The sequence below is a fragment of the Nycticebus coucang genome, chromosome 9 (assembly GCF_027406575.1).
Source record: "Nycticebus coucang isolate mNycCou1 chromosome 9, mNycCou1.pri, whole genome shotgun sequence".
Lineage (NCBI taxonomy): Eukaryota > Metazoa > Chordata > Mammalia > Primates > Lorisidae > Nycticebus > Nycticebus coucang.
Window position 1 is genome coordinate 80,797,421 of NC_069788.1, and position 21,948 is coordinate 80,819,368.

General features: G+C 41.4%; 1 protein-coding gene across 2 annotated transcripts in view; it reads right to left on the minus strand.

Annotated features, from left to right (window-relative positions):
* The window catches only part of RCOR1 (REST corepressor 1), a 157,336-nt gene that overhangs the window by 60,162 nt on the left and 75,226 nt on the right, over positions 1-21,948 (minus strand). The window lies entirely within an intron of this gene.

Below are 21,948 nucleotides of genomic sequence, written 5' to 3' on the forward strand. Positions count from 1 at the left end.
AGTCTCACTGTGTTGCTCCTGGGTGCAAGCAATCCTCCCATCTGAGCCTCTGAAAGTGCTAGGATCATAGCCATGGGGTACCGCATCAGGCTTATTTACTTAAAAAAGTTCCCCAAGGATAAGAGTAATGATGCTGGCATGCTGTTATTATTCTATTTTATTACTAGTTACTGCTAACCTCTCATTGTGCCTAATTTATAAAATAAACCATATCACAGGCATAACCACGTATGGATAGGGTTCATTACTATCTATGGTCAGTCTTCCACTGGGGGTGTTAGATTGCATCTCCTGTGGGTAAGGGGGGACTATTTATCTTAACACTACATGTCTTAACACTCACAAATACAAGGACCAAAAATTAGTCGCTTCAGCTATACATAAATTGAAAAATATAAATACAAGGAAAACAAAACAATGTCATTAATTTCTGAATAGATGCTAATGTCTGCTGAAGGTGCTAACTCTGAGGCTGCTCTTTTGTTTAAAGTTAATTACCAAGTGTTAAATATCTTAAAAAATAAACACACACCTATCTGGAGTGATTACAAGGAAATTGAAATTAATCGTTGCTATTAAGGGGGAGAGAAAAGGAAACTGACACTGATAGTGGGAAGAGCCACCGAATAAACTAAAAAAAGCAGAAGGCAGGCAATGAAAATAGAAACTCATAAAACCAAAGATAGAGGATTAACAAAGCCTATAGAAGATCCCTCAAAAAAACCCCAATCAAACAGACTAATCTCTACAGCAATGGTTTTCAACCTTCCTAATGCCATTGCCCTTTAATACAGTTCCTGTGGGTCACGACCCAGAGGTTGAGAACCGCTACTCTACAGAATTGGTGCCTGGGCTAGAGTGCAGTGATACAATCAGAGGTTACTGCTCAAACTCCTGAGCCCAAGTGATCATCCTGCCTCAACCACATGTACCTGATAGGCATGGGCCACCACACCCAGCTGCTTTTAAAACTCTTTTATAGAGACAAGGTCTCAATTTACTGCCTAAGCTGGAGTCTATAGAATTTGATAAAGAAAAATAAAAGAAGGCATAGATAATTTTAGGAATGAAAAAAGTAGATGTAACTTCAGATCCATTAGAAATTAAAGATAAACTGTAACAATGTTAAGCCAAAAGTTGAGCATTTAGGCAAAAGGACTGATAAATATGTATCATTATACTCTTGTATCAGAAGTGGCGACAGCAATTGCTAACATCGGGCACTGCTCCAAAACTTCACATGCATTAACTCATTCAATCTCCACACACAATGGAACAAGTAACTACTAGAATGCCAGGCTATATTAAAAAAAAAAAGAATGCCAGACTGTAGGTGAAGAGAAAGGCACAGAAGGATGAAATAATTTGTATAAAGATACACTGTGGCTCGATGAGCAAGGTAAATTAGACCATTCTGTACATTGCTCTTGGGAGTTTAGAAATATCTGTGGGTGCATATGTAGAAGGAACAGACTCTGAATGGCACTGAAAAACAAGAAACTGACTAGAAGGGAACAGGTCACCATCAGCCACCCTAAGGCCATTCAAACCCCTTGTTTAGATGCCCCACTCTTTAGGATCCACCTCCCCTTGACCTGAGGAGCACTCTTTCAGTCTGTGGAGTGGTGCGGGCAGGGAGTTGTTTCCATTATGCCCCACTGACCTGAATCAGAACAGAAAGGGGAAGGTAAGAGAGACAAAGAGCTGATGGATGAACACAGAGGAAGGGCACAGAGAAAAGAATCAAACCAAACTGAAATTATTACCAGACAAAGGGGTCCGGCAGCCTGTCACCATTCAGCTAATATGTAAAAACAGGGGACAGGGCGGCACCTGTGGTTCAGTCGGTAAGGCGCCGGCCCCATACACTGAGGGTGGCGGGTTCAAACCCAGCCCCGGCCGAATTGCAACAAAAAAATAGCCGGGTGTTGTGGCGGGCGCCTGTAGTCCCAGCTACTCGGGAGGCTGAGGCAAGAGAATTGCTTAAGCCCAGGAGCTGGAGGTTGCTGTGAGCTGTGTGATGCCATGGCACTCTACCGAGGGCCATAAAGTGAAACTCTGTCTCTACAAAACAAAAAAAAACAGGGGACAGGTCCACCAAGCTTTATTATCAGAAGGCCAGCAATTCTGGAGAATAGTGAGAGTAGCCTCTGGAAGACTGTTCTATTCTTCCATTTCCAAAACCACAATTTTATACATAAAATTGAGAGCAAAAACCATATTAACCCTTATCTAAACAATTATCAGCATAACCCCTGACCTATGATAAATAATATTGGGCATAGCCCATGACCTATTACATTTCCAATTCAAAGTTTATCTCCTAAATCGATTGCCCTAAACTACTCAAGATAAACATTTCTGGGTTGAAGCTAAATTACAGGACAAGAAGGGCAGACATGAGGTGTAAGTCAAGTGGGACCTAAACTGACCAGACTAGCTATTATGTCAGCCCTAACCTACTACCAGCATCTTATTCTCTTTTAATTGTTTTTAGTTGTTGTAGTTGTCATTGTTGTTCAGCTGACCCAGGCTGGGCTTGAATCCACGAGCCTCGGTGCATGTGGCCAGCGCTGTACCCACCGTGCCACAGGTGCCGAGCCAACACCAGCTTAATTCTCAATCCATACGCTCTCAAAATGGTCTGACATTTCCTTCCAAATATGCTTTTTTGACATCAATAATAAATAAGATAATCTCATCATTTAAGACATGTACTCGAGCAGCACTCATAGCTCATGAATAGGGTGCCAGCTACAAACACCCAGGCTGGCGGCTTTGAATCCGGCCCAGGCCAGCTAAACAACAATGACAAATGCAACAAAAAAATAGCCCGGCGTTGTGGCAGACACCTGTAGTTCCCAGCTATTTAGGAGGTTGAGACAAGAGAATCACTTAAGGCCAAGAGTTTGAGGTTGCTGTGAGCTGTGACACCATAGCACTCCACCCAGAGCAACATAGTGAGACTATGTTAAAAAAAAAAAAAAGACATGTGGGCAGCGCCTGTGGCTCAGTGAGTAGGGCGCCGGTCCCATATGCTGGAGGTGGCGGGTTCAAACCCAGCCCCGGCCAAAAAAAAAACACACCAAAAAAAAAAAAAAAAAAAAAAGACATGTATGCAATCATAGGTGTTAGCAATACATGTTTTAATTTCCATATGTTTTTTTCTTGAGACAGAGTCTCACCCTGTGGCCCTGGGTGGAGTGCTATGGCCATTATAGCTCACAGCAACTGCAAATTCTTGGGCTCAAGCAATACTCCTGGTTAGCCTCCCGAGTAGCTGGGACTACAGGTGCCCACCACAACACCCAGCTAGTTTTTTTCCTACCTTTAGTAGAGACAGGGTCTCACTTGAGCTCAGGAGATCCACCCTCTTTGGCTTCCCAGAGTGATAGGATTACAGGCTTGAGCCACCAGGGGCCCGGCCCCTGTTTTCTACAATCTTAATTCCTCTTGAAATGTCTTAATTTTACCAGAAGCTTAATGAGGAAGTATGAAGTATGTAAATAGCAAAATAAACTGAAAATCAAATGCCACCTTCTTGCTCCTGACAAGAAAACTGAGGTTGAAAATTATTAAGCCTATACAGAGTGCTAAAGGGTCCTTATAGCCACATTAATACTCCCATATGTTGGGCGGCACCTGTGGCTCAGTGAGTAGGGCGCTGGCCCCATATGCCGAGGGTGGTGGGTTCAAACCCAGCCCCGGCCAAACTGCAACAACAACAACAACAAAAAAAAAATAGCCAGGCATTGTGGCGGGTGCCTGTGGTCCCAGCTGCTCGGGAGGCTGAGGCAAGAGAATCACATAAGCCCAAGAGCTGGAGGTTGCTGTGAGCCATGTGACACCACGGCATTCTACCGAGGTCAGTAAAGTGAGACTCTGTCTCTACAAAAAAAAAAAAAAAAAATATATATATATATATATATATATATATGGGTGGCGCCTGTGGCTCAAAGGAGTAGAGCGCCGGCCCCATATGCCAGAGGTGGTGGGTTCAAACCCAGCCCTGGCCAAAAAAACTGCAGGAAAAAAAAAATATATATTACCATATGTTCACCAAGTCAAACCATCTTAACTTTAAATTACTACTCATAAACAAGATGGCTATTTTGTTCACCCTAGAAGTTAGACTGTATCACCTTATGGATGTCACTGTCATACTCTAGCACTTACATTAAAAGAACACATGGAATTCCAAATATAGAGTAGGCTATATTATGCCTTAGTAGCAATCAAAAAACTAACAAAAGAATAAAGCTTAAAAAAACAGGTAAATTCTTACTCCTAAATGTACCAACTAGCCACCCAGATTTTCACTATATTCTGAGAAGCCAAAAATCCACAAATTTAACGTACGAGTTCCTTTAGGTTGGGGACCAAAAAACCATTTTGTGACTCCAAAAATTTTGGTTTCTGATGTTAGGCCTTCAGAAAGATGTAAATCAATGTGAATGGCAAAAGTAAATATTACTATTGTTATAACTAACATTTGTCAACAGAAAAGAAGCCATACTCTGTAAAATAAATTAAAGAAGTTTATTCTGAGCCAGATATTAGGACCATGACCTAGAAGCACACCCAAGAAGACTTCAGCAAGTGGACTTGCTGTGGTGGAGTTAAAATCTGGTTTTGTACACTCTAGGGAGACAAGAATTATAGGTAAAGTCCTAAGTCAATATGTGAAAAGCATCTCAAAGCAAGAGGGCTATAGGTGGGTTTAAAGATTCTTTAGTCAACAACTGGCTGAAAGAGTTAGGCTTTGTCTAATAGACTAGGAGTCAGTGAAAAGGAATGCTTGAATTAAGATAAGGGTCTGTTAATCAGAGACAAACTACATTTCCTATGCCCAGACAAGTGGTTTGTTGTGTATATTGAGGACCTGCAGGTATGTCTTGCATAGCCTTAGGCCTGTTAATGAATCACAAAGAAGGAGGGAGGGGGACATGATGAGGCCTGTCTGATCTCCTTTCTCATGACTAGCAACTCAGTTTTAAGAGATCCTCTTGGCATAGAGGGGGTCCAGTCAGCCACTGGAGGAACTTAAAGATTTTATTTTAGTTCACACCCTTAATATTGTCAATATGTACTTGGTATTAATGTGCTTTTACGTGCAGTAGTTATTTTCATAACAACCCTAAGAGGGAGGCATGATCACTATCCCTGTTTTACAGAGAGATGAAGTAACTTGCTCAAGATAACACCTATGAACAGTAGAGCTGAGAATGAGTCAAACCCCAGCAGTAGATTCCAGAGTTGGTCGTGTTAACCACCATCCACAGATGACATAAATTATCGTAAGTATAAAGACAGATCTAAAGCCAGAGTGTGAGAAACAGTTTTCCTCTCTTTAATATTATCCATTAAGTATTTCGGCACTTAAGTTAAATGACTTAAGAATTCTCAATTGACAACAGATACCCTCTATAAAGTTAGAAGCAACTTTGATATTTAAACACTTGTATCCTACAAAACATATAGCTACAGTAGTAGTCTGGCTCTCTTGCCTCAAATTGCTTCCTTTTTAAATGTTCAAAGTTTCAACTGGAAAAGTACATAATTTTCAATCACTAGTTCTATGGAATTAAAATCTATGATAAACATAGGAAAGCCGTAAAGTTTTTAAAAACTCAAACCTCGGTTTGGCACCTATAGCTCACGCAGCTAAGGTGCCAGCCACATACACCAGAGCTGGTGGGTTCGAATCCAGCCTGGGCCTGCCAAACAACAATGACGACTACAACCAAAAAATAGCCGAGCGTTGAGGTGGGCGCTTGTAGTCCCAGCTACTTGGGAGGCCGAGGCAAGAGAATCACGTAAGCCCAGGAGTAGGAGGTTGCTATGAGCTGTGATGCCAGATCACTCTACCCAGGAAGACAGCTTGAGGCTCTGTCTCAAAGAAAAAAAAAAAAAAACACGCTCAAACCTCATACAAGTTCTTCTAAATCTGCTGGAAAACATTTTTCCCCCCACAATCATTAATGATTTTCACTAAGATTTTGAGAGCTATGCAGGTTAGGATTTTTGTTTGAAGATACCTCCCCACCACCCCGCCCCTGCCCATGATATAATAAATGCCCTATTCACTTGCTTTTAAACAACAAAAACACTTAAAGATTTTTTTGTTTTGTTTTTTTGAGACAAAGTCTCACTTAGTCACCCTCTGTGGTTGGTAGAGTGCCTTGGCATAGCTCACAGCAACCTCAAACTCTTGGGCTTAAGCAATTCTCTTCCCTCAGTCTCCCAAGTAGCTGGGACTACAGGTGGCCACCACAATGCCTGGCTATTTTTAGAAATGAGGTCTCACTCTGGCTCAGGCTGGTCTCAAATCCGCAATCCACTGGCCTTGGCCTCTCAGTGTGCTGGGATTACAGGCATGAACCACCTTGCCTGGCCCCCATTTAAAGTATTTTTTAACTTACAATGCAGTGGTTAAGGAGAGAACTGGCCCCGCAAAAAAAAAAAAAAAAAAAAAAAAAGGAGAGGAACTGTGAGAAACAGAAAGGTAGGCAAAAACAAAGTTAGGGAGAGAAGGGGGAAAAATACAATGGATTTCAGCAGTTAGAAATTATCAGGACCAACTATCACTGATTACTTTGTGTTACCCAGCAAATACCCAACTATATTGTGAATTCCCTGGTAAACAAAGAACTCATTTGTCACTTTTTAGCAATATTTATTCTGATTAGTATTATCAGAACAATAACTATCCTAAGAAAAAGTGCGTTAGACAGATATGGTATTCTGCCCTTTGGTTTTTTTTGTTTATCAGGCCCAGGAGAACCTACTGCCCCTGGTGTGCATCCCTAGTGTGTGTATGTGGGCTGGGGCTCAGTATGCTAAACACTATGGCGGTCACCTAGTATTTTGCCATTTGGTACAGTGTTTTATACCTCCAGGTGAGCAGAATAAAGAATGTCAAACAGAGGAATCAAGTGACCACATGAGTAATAAATAATAGATTTAAACATAAATTGACCTTTCTCTACTTTTCCTCTATCCCTTTAACATCAGTGTTCCCTTAATGCCTTTTTTTTTTTTCTTTAAGAGACAGTCTCACTTTATCACCCTCAGTAGAGTGCCATGGAATTACAGTTCACAGCAATCTCCAACTCCTGGGCTTTGGTGATTCTCTTGCCTCAGCCTCCCGAGTAGCTGGGACTACAGACGCCCGCCACAACGCCCGGCTATTTGTTGTTGTTGTTGTAGTTTGGCCGGGGCCGAGTTTGAACCTGCCATCCTCAATATATGGGGCCAGCGCCCTACCCACTGAGCCACAGGCGCTGCCCTTAATTCCTCTTTCTCACCTAGCATTAATTATTCTTCCTACATCAAAACATCTACAGTTGGTATTTCTCACTTCTTAGACTAATGACTTCCAAATCTATAGGTGCAGAGCAAAATACTCAGAAAAGGCAAGAACCACTCAAAAAGCATCTCCAACTCAACATATTGAAAACTGAACTTCAAGGACAGAGTGTGTGGAATGATAGGTATTGGAGATGCAGAAGGGTGAGGGAAAGATGCAAAATTATTTAACAGGCACAATGTACATTATTCAAATGATGGTTCCATTGAAAGTCCAGACTTCACCGCTCCACAAAACATATCTATGCAACAAAACTGCACTTGTCTTATTTATACAAATAAAACTGGACTTAATCTTCCTCTCACGTAGTTCTCACCACAAACTTATCTTCGTCTTGTGCATCCTTACCCATCACCACCAATTAAGCAAATTCTTCTTTTTTAATCTCAAAAACTGACACTATCTCTTAAAAAAATCACCAACCTTCAGCTAGAAGCCTGCAAAAAGTCACTTGGATTCCCCTACTCCCTTCATGTCATGTGCCCTGCATACACACACCCTACAAACCCATGGAGCCCTATCAATTATATAGCCTAAACTTTTGTGAAATCCATTATTCCCTCTCCTTCCACCACTGATTTAAGTTTAGACTAGCGGTTCTCAATCTGTGAGTTGCGACCCACAGGAATTGTATTAAAGGCTTACAACATTAGGAAGGTTGAGAACCACTGGTTTAGACATTTATCAGTTTTCACCCTGTCTTACGGGATCCAGGATAACTGAGACCCAACTCATAGCCCTAGCCCCACATTCAGTCTTTCAGGTCTGGCTAGAGCAATCTTTCTGAATCACAGTTCTGATCAAATCACTTCCCATATTTAAAATCCTTCCATAAAGGCTGGGCACGGTGGCTCACGCCTATAATCCCAGTACTTGGGAGGCCGAGGCAGGTGGATTGCCTAAGCTCACAGGCTTGAGATCAGCCTGAGCCAGAGCAAGACTTTGTCTCTAAAAACAGCTGTGCGTTGCGGTGGACACCTGTAGTCCCAGCTACTTGGGAGGCTGAGACCTAGTCCATTAGTTTGAGGTTGCTGTGAGCTGTGACACCACAGCACTCTACCAATGGTAACAAAGTGAGACTCTGTCTCAAAAAATAAATAAATAAAATAAAATAAAATCCTTCCATAGAGTTAGAGATCATAATCTTCCCACTCCTAGTAAGTGTGGGTTGTTTATAGTGACTTCACTGAAAAAGACTGTATGGGAAGGGGTAGGGAGAGGTAGAGGAGAAACTTTAAGGTGGAGAAGCCTGATAAACACTAAGTCAGCCATGTAATGAAGGTTAGCATCAATAGCGATAAGCCATATTGATGGTATGTACTCTCGAATAGATCAGAGTGACAGTTTACCTCTATGGTCTTCTAATCCCAGACTCATAAGAAAAATATCAGACAAACCCCAGTTGAGAAATATCCTACAAAATTTCTGACCAGTACTCCTCAAAACCAAAATGCCATCGAAAACAAGGGAAGTCTCAAAAAAGTGTCACAACCTAGGGGAACCTCAGGAGACATGCCAACTAAATGTAATGGGATATTTTAGATGGGATTCTGGAACAGAGAAGGGACATTGGGTAAAAACTAACAAAACATGAATTATGGACCTCAGGTAATAGTAATAATAAATCATTAATTGTAACAAACGTACAATACTAATACATGTATAGCATGATAATAATAGGTGCTGTGTGCATGTCTGTGGTCCTAACGAACTACTTGGAAGGCTGAGTTAGGAGGATCACTTGAGACCAGGAATCTGAAGCTGCAGTAAGCTATGATCACACCACTGCACTCCAGCCTGGGCAACAGAACAGAGCAAGACCCCATCTCTAAAAAAAAATTTAAAAATAAATAAAATTTCAAAACAGAAAATAGAAATTGGGTGTGCAGTACCCGGAAACTATTTCTGTCACTGCAACTTTTTTGTGCATCTAAAATTATTCCAAAATATAAAATCCTTCTATTGCTTCCCCATTGTCTTTAGTATAAAACTCATAGCCTCAAGATGCTTTATGTCTGGTCTATCTTTCTAACCTGACGTCCTATACACACAATAATATTGTTTCTCTAACCACATCCTTCTCCCCACAGTGTCCCTCCCTATCTCTTCTCACCAGCTAACTCCTAATAATGCTTCCTGAAGGCTCAAGACCACCATCTCTGGACAGCCTGCTCTTAATCTCCTAGTGCAGGTCAGCAGTTTGGTCCTCCTCCATACTCTATAACCCTGGGAATATACCCTCTATCTAAGAGCTGTAGATTCTTGTCATTAATGGTTTGCAAAGACATGCTGTTGTGGAAGAACAATGGCTTTGTAAATTAAGACTATCGGTAATTAATATTAATGGCTTTGGAGTCAATAAGATGTATCTTATTTATTTGGAGTCCATAAGATGTATGTAACATACTATGTGCCAGTAACTAGGCTAAAGTACTTCACACATCTGTGTCACATAATACACAAAACAACTCTATGAGATAGAACTACTTCAGTTTACATTTGAAAACAGTTCTTAAGTGGCCTGTACTGTATCTTCACATTGGTCAGGATCTGAGCTCACATCTGAGACTAAATCCCATGCTGGGTCTAAACTGCGCTGTAGTCACTTTATTACTGAGTGATAATGAACAAATTACTTAGCTTCTCTAAACCTTATAAATAGAGAGTATAATGTCTCCCTTGCCCAGATTTCACTGAGGAATACAAGGGGCAGTGTGTGTGTGTGTCTCGAAAAGGTCTCTGTTGACTGGGCTAGATTACAAAGGTATCATCATAGCTAACCTCAAACCCCTGGGCTCAAGTGATCCTCCTGCCTCAGCATCTCCAGGAGCTGAGACTACAGTTACCACCACATGAGGCTTTTTTATATTTTGTAGAGATAGGGTCTTGCTATTGCCTAGGCTAGTGTCATACTCCTGGACTCGAGCAATCCTCCAGCCTTGGCCTCTCAAAATACCAGGCTAACTATAGGCATGACCCATTACATCTGGACAAAATGGGTACATATTAAGTACCTAGTACATTTTGGTACATACAGGTGCTCCTCAACTTACAATAGAGTTATCCAAAAAAAAAAAAGGTGGTGCCTGTGGCTCAAGGAGTAGGGCGCCAGTCCCATATGCCAGAGGTGGCGGGTTCAAACTCAGCCCCGGCCAAAAACCACAAAAAAAAAAAAACTCCACTCTAAGTAAGTTGAAAATGAATTTAATACACTTAACCTACTGTAAATCATAACTTAGCCTATTCTACTTTAAATGTGTTCAGAACATTCACATTAGCCTTACAAGTGGGCAAAATCATCTGCTGAACATCTCTTGTAAAAGTCAGCATCAATAGCAAGCTAGCCCAGGAAAAGATCAAATTTCAAAATTCAACATACAGTTTCTACTGAATGCATATAGCTTTTATGCCATCACAAGTCAAAAAATCATATGCTGAACCATTGTTAAGTCAGGGACCCTCTGTGTTTGATACTACTTAATAAATAACATCAATTATTCTTTTCTGTTTTCCCTATTAGACTGAGTCTTTGAAATCTTGGTATATTCAGTGACTGGTTCATTATAGTTGAATAAATGTTGAATAAGCTAATAGACATAAAATAACAGGTTAGGTAGCCAATTAATGAAGTTTTTTTTTTTTTTTTTTTTTTTGAGACAGTCTCACTTTGTCCCTCTTGTAGAGTGCAATGGCATCATGGCTCACAGCAACCTCAAACTCCTGGGCTCAAGCGATTCTCTTGCCTCAGCCTCCCAAGTAGCTGGGACTACAGATACCTGCCACAAGACCCAGCTATTTTTAGAGATGGGGTCGTACTCTTGCTCAGGCTGGTCTCAAACCCATGAGCTCAGGCAATGCACCTGCCTTGGCCTCTCAGAGTGATGGATTATAGGCATGAGCCACTGTGCCCTGCCTTATTAATGAAGTTTTAAAAAGGAAGTGTACTGTTCTGTTGTTCATTGTTCTATTACCTTTCCACAGCAGTCCATACTGACAAAAGTTTGAGAACCAAGTAGGTCCTTTAGAACTATGACCTCTAGAACACAGGCACACACACCCCACGCACACCTTCTTCTCATACCTCTCTTCATAATAGCACTCTACCCTCTAAGGCAGGCGTCCTCAAACTGTGGCCTGTGGGCCACATGAAGCGGTGTGAATTGTATTTGGTCCCATTTTGTTTTTTACTTCAAAATAAGATATGTGTGGTGTGCATAGGAATTTGTTCATAGTTTTTTGTTTTAAACTATAGTCTGGCCCTCCAATGGTCTGAGGGACAGTGAATTGGCCCCCTGTTTAAAAAGTTTGAGGACACCTGCTCTAAGGGCATAAACTGCTATTTCAAAAAATACTATGATTCATGGTATTTCAAATTTTAAAAACTGGACAAATAATTTCCCTCAGAGATGGCTACATCACTATCCAGTAATCTGAACTTAGCCTGATGCCTGATGTATGTTCCTTCCCAATTCCCCAGGAAGAAAGAAAGATCCTAATGTTGAAGTAAATCATCTACACTAGAAGCTTGTATATTGTTTTTCTTTCTTTCTTTTTTTTTTTTTTGAGACAGAGTCTCACTATGTTGCCCTTGGTAGAGTGCTGTGGCATCACAGCTCACAGCAACCTCCAACTCTTGGGCTTAAGCAATTCTCCTGCCTCAGCCTCCCGAGTAGCTAGGACCACAGGGGCCTGCCACAACGCCCAGCTATTTTTTGGCTGTAGATGTCATTGTTGTTTAGCAGGCCCAGGCTGGGTTCGAACCCTCCAGCTGCAGTGTATGTGGCTGGCACCCTAGCTGCTGAGCTACAGGTCCTGAACATATATTGTTTCTTTCTAACTATAAACATCTTCTCACATTCCCTTGGACCCGCATGTGTCTTGGACTCAGAATCAGTTTTCTCTACAGAAACCAGAAACATTTTCCTTCCATGTTATCAATATAACAAGCTCATAATTAAACAATGTATTATCACCATATATAATCCTAAAACAAAAACAGAGGGGAATAAAACACTGCAGAAAACAATTAATTTTATAGTGAAATGTTTTAGGCTTAGGATCCTCCCACTTTTCTGCCCTATCAGCAACATAACACATTAATCAGAATGGGCACAATTACACTGATGTTTCACCACCAAGTAATCTAAGAGAAAAATATCCTGAAGCCAAAATCTGACTGATAACCAGGCACCACACCATTAGGAAAGACAGAGGGCACACTTTATTCTATAACATAATCTTCCCAACACCATCACTGCTTTTCCATGACGCAGGGGAAACTTCTTTAGCACCATACTCATTAAGAGTGTCCTTATAGGGCGGCGCCTGTGGCTCAAAGGAGTAGGTCACTGACCCCATAGGCTGGAGGTGGCAGGTCCAAACCCAACTGTGGCCAAAAACTGCAGAAAAAGAAAAAAAAAAAAAAAAAAAGAATGTCCTTATAAAAGGCCACGTTGGGGAAAAAAGAACAAAGAATTCTTTGCAAAAGTTTGGCAGAACAGGATGTTAGAAAGGAGTTTAGAAAAAGCGGCCACTAGGCATGGAGCAGTGGCTCACATCTGTAAACTGAGCACTCTGGGAGGCTTAGGTAGGGGATCACTTGAGCTTAGAAGGTTGAGACCAGCCTGAGCAAGAATGAGACCCCCATCTCCACTAAAAATAGAAAATTAAGGCCGGGCACAGTAGCTCACGCCTGTAGTCCTAGCACTCTGGGAGGCTAAGGCAAGAGAATTGCTTAAGCCCAAGAGTTTGAGGTTGCTGTGAGCTATGATGCCACAGTACTCTACTGAGGGTGACATAGTGAGACTCTGTCTCAAAAAAAAAAGTCAACCCATCAGGCTAGGCGCCCATAGCTTGGTGGTTAGAGTGCCAGCCACGTAACACTGGGGCTGGCAGGTTTGAACCTGGCCCGGGCCTGCTAAACAACAATAACAACTGCAACAACAACAAAAAAAAAACAGCCAATGGGCAGCACCTGTGGCTCAGTGAGTAGGGCGCTGGCCCCATATACCAAGGGTGGTAGGTTCAAACTCAGTTCCGGCCAAACTGCAACAAAAAAATAGCCGGACATTGTGGCGGGCACCTGTAGTCCCAGCTACTCAAGAGGCTGAGGCAAGAGAATCACCTAAGCCCAAGAGCTGGAGGTTGCTGTGAGCTGTGACACCATGGCACTGTACCAAGGGTGACAAAGTGAAACTCTGTCTCTAAAAAATAAAATAAAATAAAATGAAATAGCCAAGTAGTCCTAGCTACTTGGGAAGCTGAGGCAAGAGAATTGCTTAAGCCCTAGAGTTTCAGGTTGTTGTGAGCTGTGATACTACAGCACTCTAGAGAGATTGACATAGTGAGACTTTGTCTCACAATAAATAAATAAATAAATAAATAAAACGAATCAAGCTGGTGTCATGGCAGGTGCCTGTAGTCCCAGCTATTCAGGTGGCTGAGGAAAGAGGATCACTTGAGCCCAGGAGTTTGAGGTTGTTGTGAGCTATGATGACATGGCACTCTACCGAGAGTGCCAGAGGTAAAACTGTCTCAAAAAACAAAGCCAAGCATGGTGGCTCACGCCTATAATCCTAGCACTCTGGGAGACCGAGGCAGGTGAACTGTTTGAGCTCACAAGTTTGAGACCAGACTGAGCAAGAGTGAGATACCCTCTCTACTAAAAATGAAACAAAACAAAAACAAACTGAGGCAAGAGGATCTCTTGAGCCCAAGAGTTTGAGGATGCTGTCAGCTATGACACCATGACACTCTACCAAGGGTGACAAAGTGAGACTCTGTCTCCAAACAAACAAAAAAAAACCCAATCATACTGTATACATCATATCCTTAAGAGTTAAAATCAGCATATCCACAAGAAAATCCACTAAGAAAAACAATTACATGGCTCAGAATTCAGACCTTTATAGGTTACAACTACAGATCTGCTACATACTAAAGACACCAGAAAAAGTCCTTAGAATAAGGACTTCATTTTCTCACCTAGAACAGGTAATTTAAAATAATTTCCAGCTCACAATGCTGTAATTGACATAATATACAGAAGATGCTTAACTAAGTATTTGTGTATACTATGAGCACACTACTCACCAAATAGTTGATCTATCTTATGAAAGCCACTGTCTGAAGTACAAAGGCCAAAAAAAAACTACTTAAAAGTAAGTGAACATAACTTCCCTCATTGCTTCTGGGCTATGGCTCTCTGAGATATTCCCAAACGTCGATCTTATTGATCTGGGCCCTAAGTGGCTTGTTCAGGTTACAGTAACACCTTTACCAAACTTTTTACCTCCTCTCCCTGCCTCCAAATATAAATCTATTCTGTACACAGCAACAGGAAATACCTTCCCTGTACTGTCCATACGATACTATCTCACATCCATGCAAGAATTTCCCCCAAATTCATGCAACTCCAGAAGTTCATTAGAAAGATGGTCACAAATGGAGTTCGCTAAATTTACAAGTGAAGTGCCTTGCCCAAGGTGATACAGGTCTTAACCAGGTCTTTAATGCAGGACTCTATCTCTATTCCGAACCAGCGTTCTCTTGACCACAACTGATAACATTCATCTCATCCCCTTTTTGTTTAGGACATAAGTATACCAGGGCAGGTTCCTTTTCCTGCTTTTCTGTGGCACTTCACAGGAATCCCTGGTAAAATAAGGTGAATTTTTTTGTTGTTAATATTATGTTACCTGGCACCACAAAAGCCAAAAATAAAAATGGAACACTTTATGACCCTCATGATTGTGATTAGATAAAGATACATTTGTTTCTATCAACAAAACTCTGCTTATTCATATACAAATAGTAATTTATCCAAAAATGTATGGAGAAAACTATGTAAAGAGTTTCTTTAAGGAAAAAAATCAAAAGCCCAATAAGCCAACAGAAAAATTGGCACTTGGTGGCTCACACCTGTAATCCTAGCACTCTGGGAGGCTGAGGCTGGCAGAATGTTTGAGCTCAGGAGTTTAAGACCAGCCTGAGCAGGAGTGAGACCCCATCTCTACTAAAAATAGAAAAAGTAGAGCTGGGCGTAGTGGCACATGCCTGTAGTCCCAGCTACTCGGGAGGCTGAGGCAAAGAGGACTGCTAAAGCCCAAGAGTTTAAGGTTGCTGTGAGCTATGATGCCATGGCACTTTACCCAGGGCAACAGAGTGAGACTCTGTCTCAAAAACAAAAGAAAAGGCTCGGTGCCTGTGGCTCAAGCGGCTAAGGCACCAGCTACATACACCTGAGCTGACGGGTTCAAATCCAGCCCGGGCCTGCCAAACAACAATGATGGCTGCAACCAAAAAATAGCCAGGCGTTGTGGCGGATGCCTGTAGTCCCAGCTACTTGGGAGGCTGAGGCAGGAGAATCGCTTGAGCCCAGAAGTTACAGGTTACTGTGAGCTGTGATGCCATGACACTCTACCCAGGGTGACAGCTTGAGGCTTTGTCTCAAAAAAAAAAAAAAAAAAAAGAAAAAGACAAGAAAAATGAGCAAAACATGCTCATTCAATACCCTCGCAACGTGCACCTTAGGTGTTGTTCCTAGGAACAACAGCTTCCTTGTGGAAAAATTTCAGATAATTTATATAATCCCCCTACACACACTCAAGTGCAGGCTGGTCTTAATTCCGAAGAATAACTATGGAAGAGGGTGGGAGTATATAGAGACAAACATGGTAAATATTAGCTTGCTGGGTAATCAAGAGTAACATCATGAGGGATAAGGATAAATCATGTTGATAGTATGTACACCCCCTCCCTATATACATTCCAATGAGATAAGAGGGGCAATGCATTTCTAGGAAAAATGTGTAACTCCATCTACTGTTTAAAGAAACATCAAGCATACTGAGGGATATTCTATAAAATACTTGACCAGAATTCCAAAGTTTCAAGGTCGTGAAAAACAAGGAAAAACTGAGAAACTGTCACAGACCAAAGAAGACCGGGGAAGACATAAACCATTAAATACAATGTAGTACCTTGCATTGACAGGATTCTAGAACATAAAAGGGCATTAATGCAAAAACTAGTAAAATCTGAAATTCTGAACCTTAGTAATGTACCAATGTTGGTTTCTTAGTTTTGACAAGCACATCATGGTAATGTAAGGTGTTAATATAACAGAAACCTCCGTAAGGGGTCTGATAATCTACAATATCCAGAAATGGGATGCTGGTGTCAGTAGCCAGTCTGTTCCTGAGAAAGCAACACTCCTAAAATTAAGAGTCATAAATGTAACAAAACTTAAAAACAGAAGAAAATCTTTAAATCTACAACTTGCAGCTCATTTTTTTAAAAAAAAGACCTATTAGAAAGAGGAAAAAAGCTTGCACTTGTTTCAGAGAAGCAACGCAACGAGAAATTTCACCATTAAAATTTTGTTCTTAACAGATCTTGAAGGCAAACATGTAAACTGATATTTTAAATATCACTAGATAAATACATGAAAAATTTTTTTATTTTATTTATTTATTTTTTTTTTTGGTAGAGACAGAGTCTCACTTTACCGCCCTCGGTAGAGTACCATGACATCACACAGCTCACAGCAACCTCTAGCACTTGGGCTTACACGATTCTCTTGCCTCAGCCTCCCAAGCAGCTGGGACTACAGGCGCCCGCCACAAGGCCCAGCTATTTTTTTCTTGTAGTTTGGCCGGAACCGGGGCGGGTTTGAACCTACTACCCTCGGGATATGGGGCCGATGCCCTAATCATTGAGTCCTATATTTTTTATTTTTTTAAACTTTATTCAAATTAATATGAGGGTATAATATTTAGGTTACACTGTTCTCACTTCCAGGGTAAAGTTCCATTTGTAGAGGCGCCCCTTACCCATGGGGCGTGTTACGCACCCTTACAATGTGCACATTAGGTGAGATCCCGCTTCATGCCCTCCCCCCTTCTGCCATATGTCCTATCCCTTACCCCTTCCCGCTTTCCTCTACCCTGAAAGGGGACTATAATAATGTTTTATTGTTCTTAGAAACATGTAATTGTTTATATATTGATTTCATATTAGTATGGAATACACTAGATATTTATTTTTCCATTCCTGTGATACTTTATTAAGAAGAATGTATTTCAACTCCATACAGGTAAATGTAACAAGTCTTTTTAATGGCTGCATAATATTCCATGGTATACATATAACACAGTTTTGTTTTGTTTTTTTTTTGAGACAGAGCTTCAAGCTGTCACCCTGGGTAGAGTGCTATGGCGTCACAGCTCATAGCAACCTCCAACTCCTGGGCACAAGCTAGTCTCCTGCCTCCGCCTCTAAGTAGCTGGGACTACAGGTGCCCGCCACAACACCCGGCTATTTTTTGGTTGCAGCCGTCATTGTTGTTTGGATGGCCCAGGCTGGATTCGAACCCACCAGCTCAGATATATGTGGCTGGCGCCTTAGCCGCTTGAGCCACAGGCACCGAGCCATAACAGTTTACTGATCCATTTATGGGTTGATGGGAGCTTAGGTTGCTTCCACAACTTGGCAATGATGAATATAGCTGCAATGAACATTCCAGTGCAAATGTCTTTGTGGTAAAATGATTTTTGTTCTTTTTTTTTTTTTTTTTTTTTTTTTGTGGTTTTTGGCCGGGGCTAGGTTTGAACTCGCCACCTCTGGCACATGGGACCGGCGCCCTACTCCTTGAGCCACAGGTGCCGCCCATGATTTTTGTTCTTCTGGGTAGATATCTAGTAATGGGACTGCAGGGTCAAATGGAAGGTCTACTTTTAGATCTTTGAGTATTCTCCATCCTTCTCTCCACATCTGGTGTTTTGGGACTTTGGGATGTGGGCTAATCTTGATGGGGTTAGGTGGTATCTTAGAGTGGTTTTGATTTGCATTTCTCTGATAATAAAACACAGTAAGCATTTTTTCATGTGTTTGTTGGCCATTTGTCTGTCATCCTCAGAGAAGTTTCTGTTCAAATCTCTTGCCCACTTACAGAGAAGGTTGTTTGCACTTTTCTTATCGTTTGAGTCCTCTGTAGATTCTAGTTATCAGGCCTTTGTCGGGTTCATAACATGCAAAAATCTTCTCCCATTCTGAGGGCTATCTGTGTACTCTGTTTTTTTTTTTTCTTTTTTGAGACAGTGTCTCACTATGTCAGTCTGGGTAGAGTGCTGTGACGTCACAGCTCACAGCAACCTCAAACTCTTGGGCTTATGTGATTCTCTTGCCTCAACCTCCCAAGTACCTGGAACTACAGGAACCTGCCACAACACCCGCTATTTTTGTTGTTGTTATTGTTGTTGCAGTTGTCATTGTTGTTTAGCAGGCCCGGGCCAGGTTTGAATCTACCACCCTCGGTGTATGTGGTCAGCACCCTAACCACTGAGCAAAGGGCGCCAAGTCAATTTGCTCCGTTTGTAGTACCTTAACTATGCAAAAGCTTTTTAGCTTGATCAAGTCCTGGTTATTTATTTTTGGTGTTCCTACAATTGCTAGGGGGTCTTCCTTATCAAGTTTTTTTCCCCAGGCCAATATCTTCAAGTGTTTTCCCCTCACTCTCTTCTCGAATGCTTATTGTTTCATGTCTTAAATTTAAATCTTTTGTCCAATGAGAATCAATTTTTGTCAATGGTGAGAGGTGTGGGTTCAGTTTCAGTCTTCTGCATGTGGACAACCAGTTCTCCCAGCACCATTTGTTAAATTCTTTTCCCCATTGAATGATTTTGTTTAAAATAGCACTAGATAAATAAAATAAAAAAAAGATGGATAAGACTAGAAGCTTTTTTATACTCGTTAGTCTTCCAGTATGACAATAGAATAGACATTCTAATTATATACCAATTATAAAATTGTTTTCATCTTCAGAAACCATTAACTAATTAATACTTACAATTAGTAAAGTTATACCAATTTTAATTTGAAGCAAAGAAAACTTCATTGGAAAGGTTAATAAATTAGCTCCAAGGCAAAATAAATCAGTCTTAAAACACTCGAGGGGTTTTAATGAACAAGCCAGTATGCCTAGATGCCTAAGCACGAGGACATGAAGGCACCTAAAAAAAACTTGCCAAAAGAATACACGTAGGAAACCTAAAATCTAACACTAATCATCATCAACCACTGCAATGAGGAACTTTGCAAAGCTATCTTCAAAAATATTTTTCACAAGCTTCAACCTAAATTAAATAGGGGAAAAATAAACAATATTTCAACTTCAGAGAATTTTTCTTAAAAATATCTGAGAGGCAAGGCAAGGTAGCTCACAAATGTAATCCTAGCACTCTGGGAGACTGAGGTGGGCGGACTGCTTGAGCTCAGGAGTTCAAGACTAGTCTGAGCAACAGTGAGACCACCTCTACTAAAAATACAATGAGTCTGGCATGTGGAGGGTACCTACAGTCCCAGCTACTCGGGAGGCTAAGAGGCAGGAGGATGGCTTGAACCTAAGAATTTGAGGTTGCTGTGAGCTATGATGGTGCCACAGCACGCTACACAAGGTGACAGAGTAAGACTGTCTCAAAAACAAAAAAAAAAAAAGGAATCTGGGCGGCGCCTGTGGCTTGGTCAGTAAGGTGCTGGCCCCATATACCGAGGGTGGAGGGTTCAAGCCCGGCCCCGGCCAAACTGCAACCAAAAAAACAGGCGGGCATTGTGGCGGGCACCTATAGTCCCAGCTACTCGGGAGGCTGAGGCAAGAGAATTGCCTAAGCCCAGGAGTTGGAGGTTGCTGTGAGCTGTGTGAGGCCATGGCACTCTACCCAGGGCCATAAAGTGAGACTCTGTCTCTACAAAAAAAAAAAAAAGGAATCTGAGCAAAGTGATTTCAAAGAATGAAAATAATTTGTTTTTACACAAATGAATGGGTACACTAAGAAACATTATAAACTCCATACAAACTTAATCTAAATTTTGGAATCTATTGCATTATCTGGCTCACAGATTTTTTTTTTCCTTAGTTGATCAGAGTGTATGTATTGTTTTATACTACCAGTGGGAGGCAGAAGAATAACAAGCGAATATTTATTGATCGCCTATTAAATTGCTAGATACTACATTAGTTTGTGATCCTCACAACTTTCTGAAATAGGTATCAAAACTAGTAAGTATTTTAAAAATTAAAAGACTATAAAAACGTAAGAAAATGTCATAATAAAGCAAAAAAAGCAAATTATGTAACTTGCCGTAATTAAGGTATTAAGAGGAGAGACACCAGGGGCGGTGGCTCGTGCCTGTAATCTCAGCATTTGGGAGGCTGAGGTGGGTGGACTGCCTGAGCTCAGGAGTTGGAGACCAACCTGAGCAAGAGCAAAACCCTGTCTCTTAAAAAAATAGCCAGGTGCTGTGGCGGGTGCCTGCAATGAGGCTGAGGCAAGAGAATTGCTTAAACCCATGAGTTTGAGGTTGCTGTGAGCTAAGATGCCACAGTACTCTACCAAGGGTGACCAAGTGAGACTCTGTCTCACAGGAAAGGAAAAAAAAAAAAAGGAGGGAAAGCCAGTTTGTTTCTCAAGGAAAAAAGCCCATGAGTCATTCAGCTTCCTGCCATTCTAAATTACAACAGATCAGATACTCCCCAGCATCTAAACATCATCCTTGGAAAGCCAATGTCACCACATAAAGAGAAAATAGAAAAATGGTTGCTTCCAGGTAGAAGAAAATGGAAGGCTAGGAATGCAGAAGAAATCTACTTCTCAAAAGATCCTTTTGCATCTTTAATTTTGTATCGTATGTTTGCATTCACCTATCTAAACATTCCATAAAATTTAACTTAAAAAAAAAAAAAAAGTCAACATGGGCGGCGCCTATGGCTCAGTCGGCAAGGTGCCAGCCCCATATACCGAGGGTGGCGGGTTCAAACCCGACCCCGGCCAAAATGCAACTAAAAAATAGCCGGGCGTTGTGGCGGGTGCCTCTAGTCCCAGCTACTCGGGAGGCTAAGGCAAGAGAATCGCCTTAAGCCCAGGAGTTGGAGGTTGCTGTGAGCTGTGTGAGGTCACGGCACTCTACCCAGGGCCATAAAGTGAGACTGTCTCTACAAAAAAAAAAAAAAAAGTCAACCACAGGAGAAAAGATCTGGCTAAGACCACCAATTCTAAATTACACAGATTAGACTTGATCTTATCAGTGTGTCAGGAAACTGTAGGTCCAACAAACATCCTTACCCCTAAGCCTCCCAGATCACAGAAAGGGGTTTGTCATCAGAACCCACAGCTATTATGTTGCATTATTCAAATGTTAAATGACTAACTCAAATTAGAACTAAATCTTATCTTTTACCTTTTACCTGTTCTTCAGTTTTACTCAAGTGCCCACTATAAAATGAAATCCATATTTGTTTTATTTATTCTTTTTTGAGACAGAGTCTCACTACGTTGCCATAGAGTGCCGTGGTGTCACAATTCACAGCAACCTCAAACTCTTGGGCTTAAGCTATTCTCTTGCCTCAGCCTCCCAAGTAGCTGGGACTACAAGCACCTGCCACAACACCCAGCTATTTTTTGTTGCAGTTGTCATTGTTGTTTAGCTGGCCCAGGGCCGGGATCGAACCTGCCAGCCTTAGTATATGTGGCTGGCGCCATAACCACTGTGCTACAGGCACCAAGCCTGAAATCCATATTTTA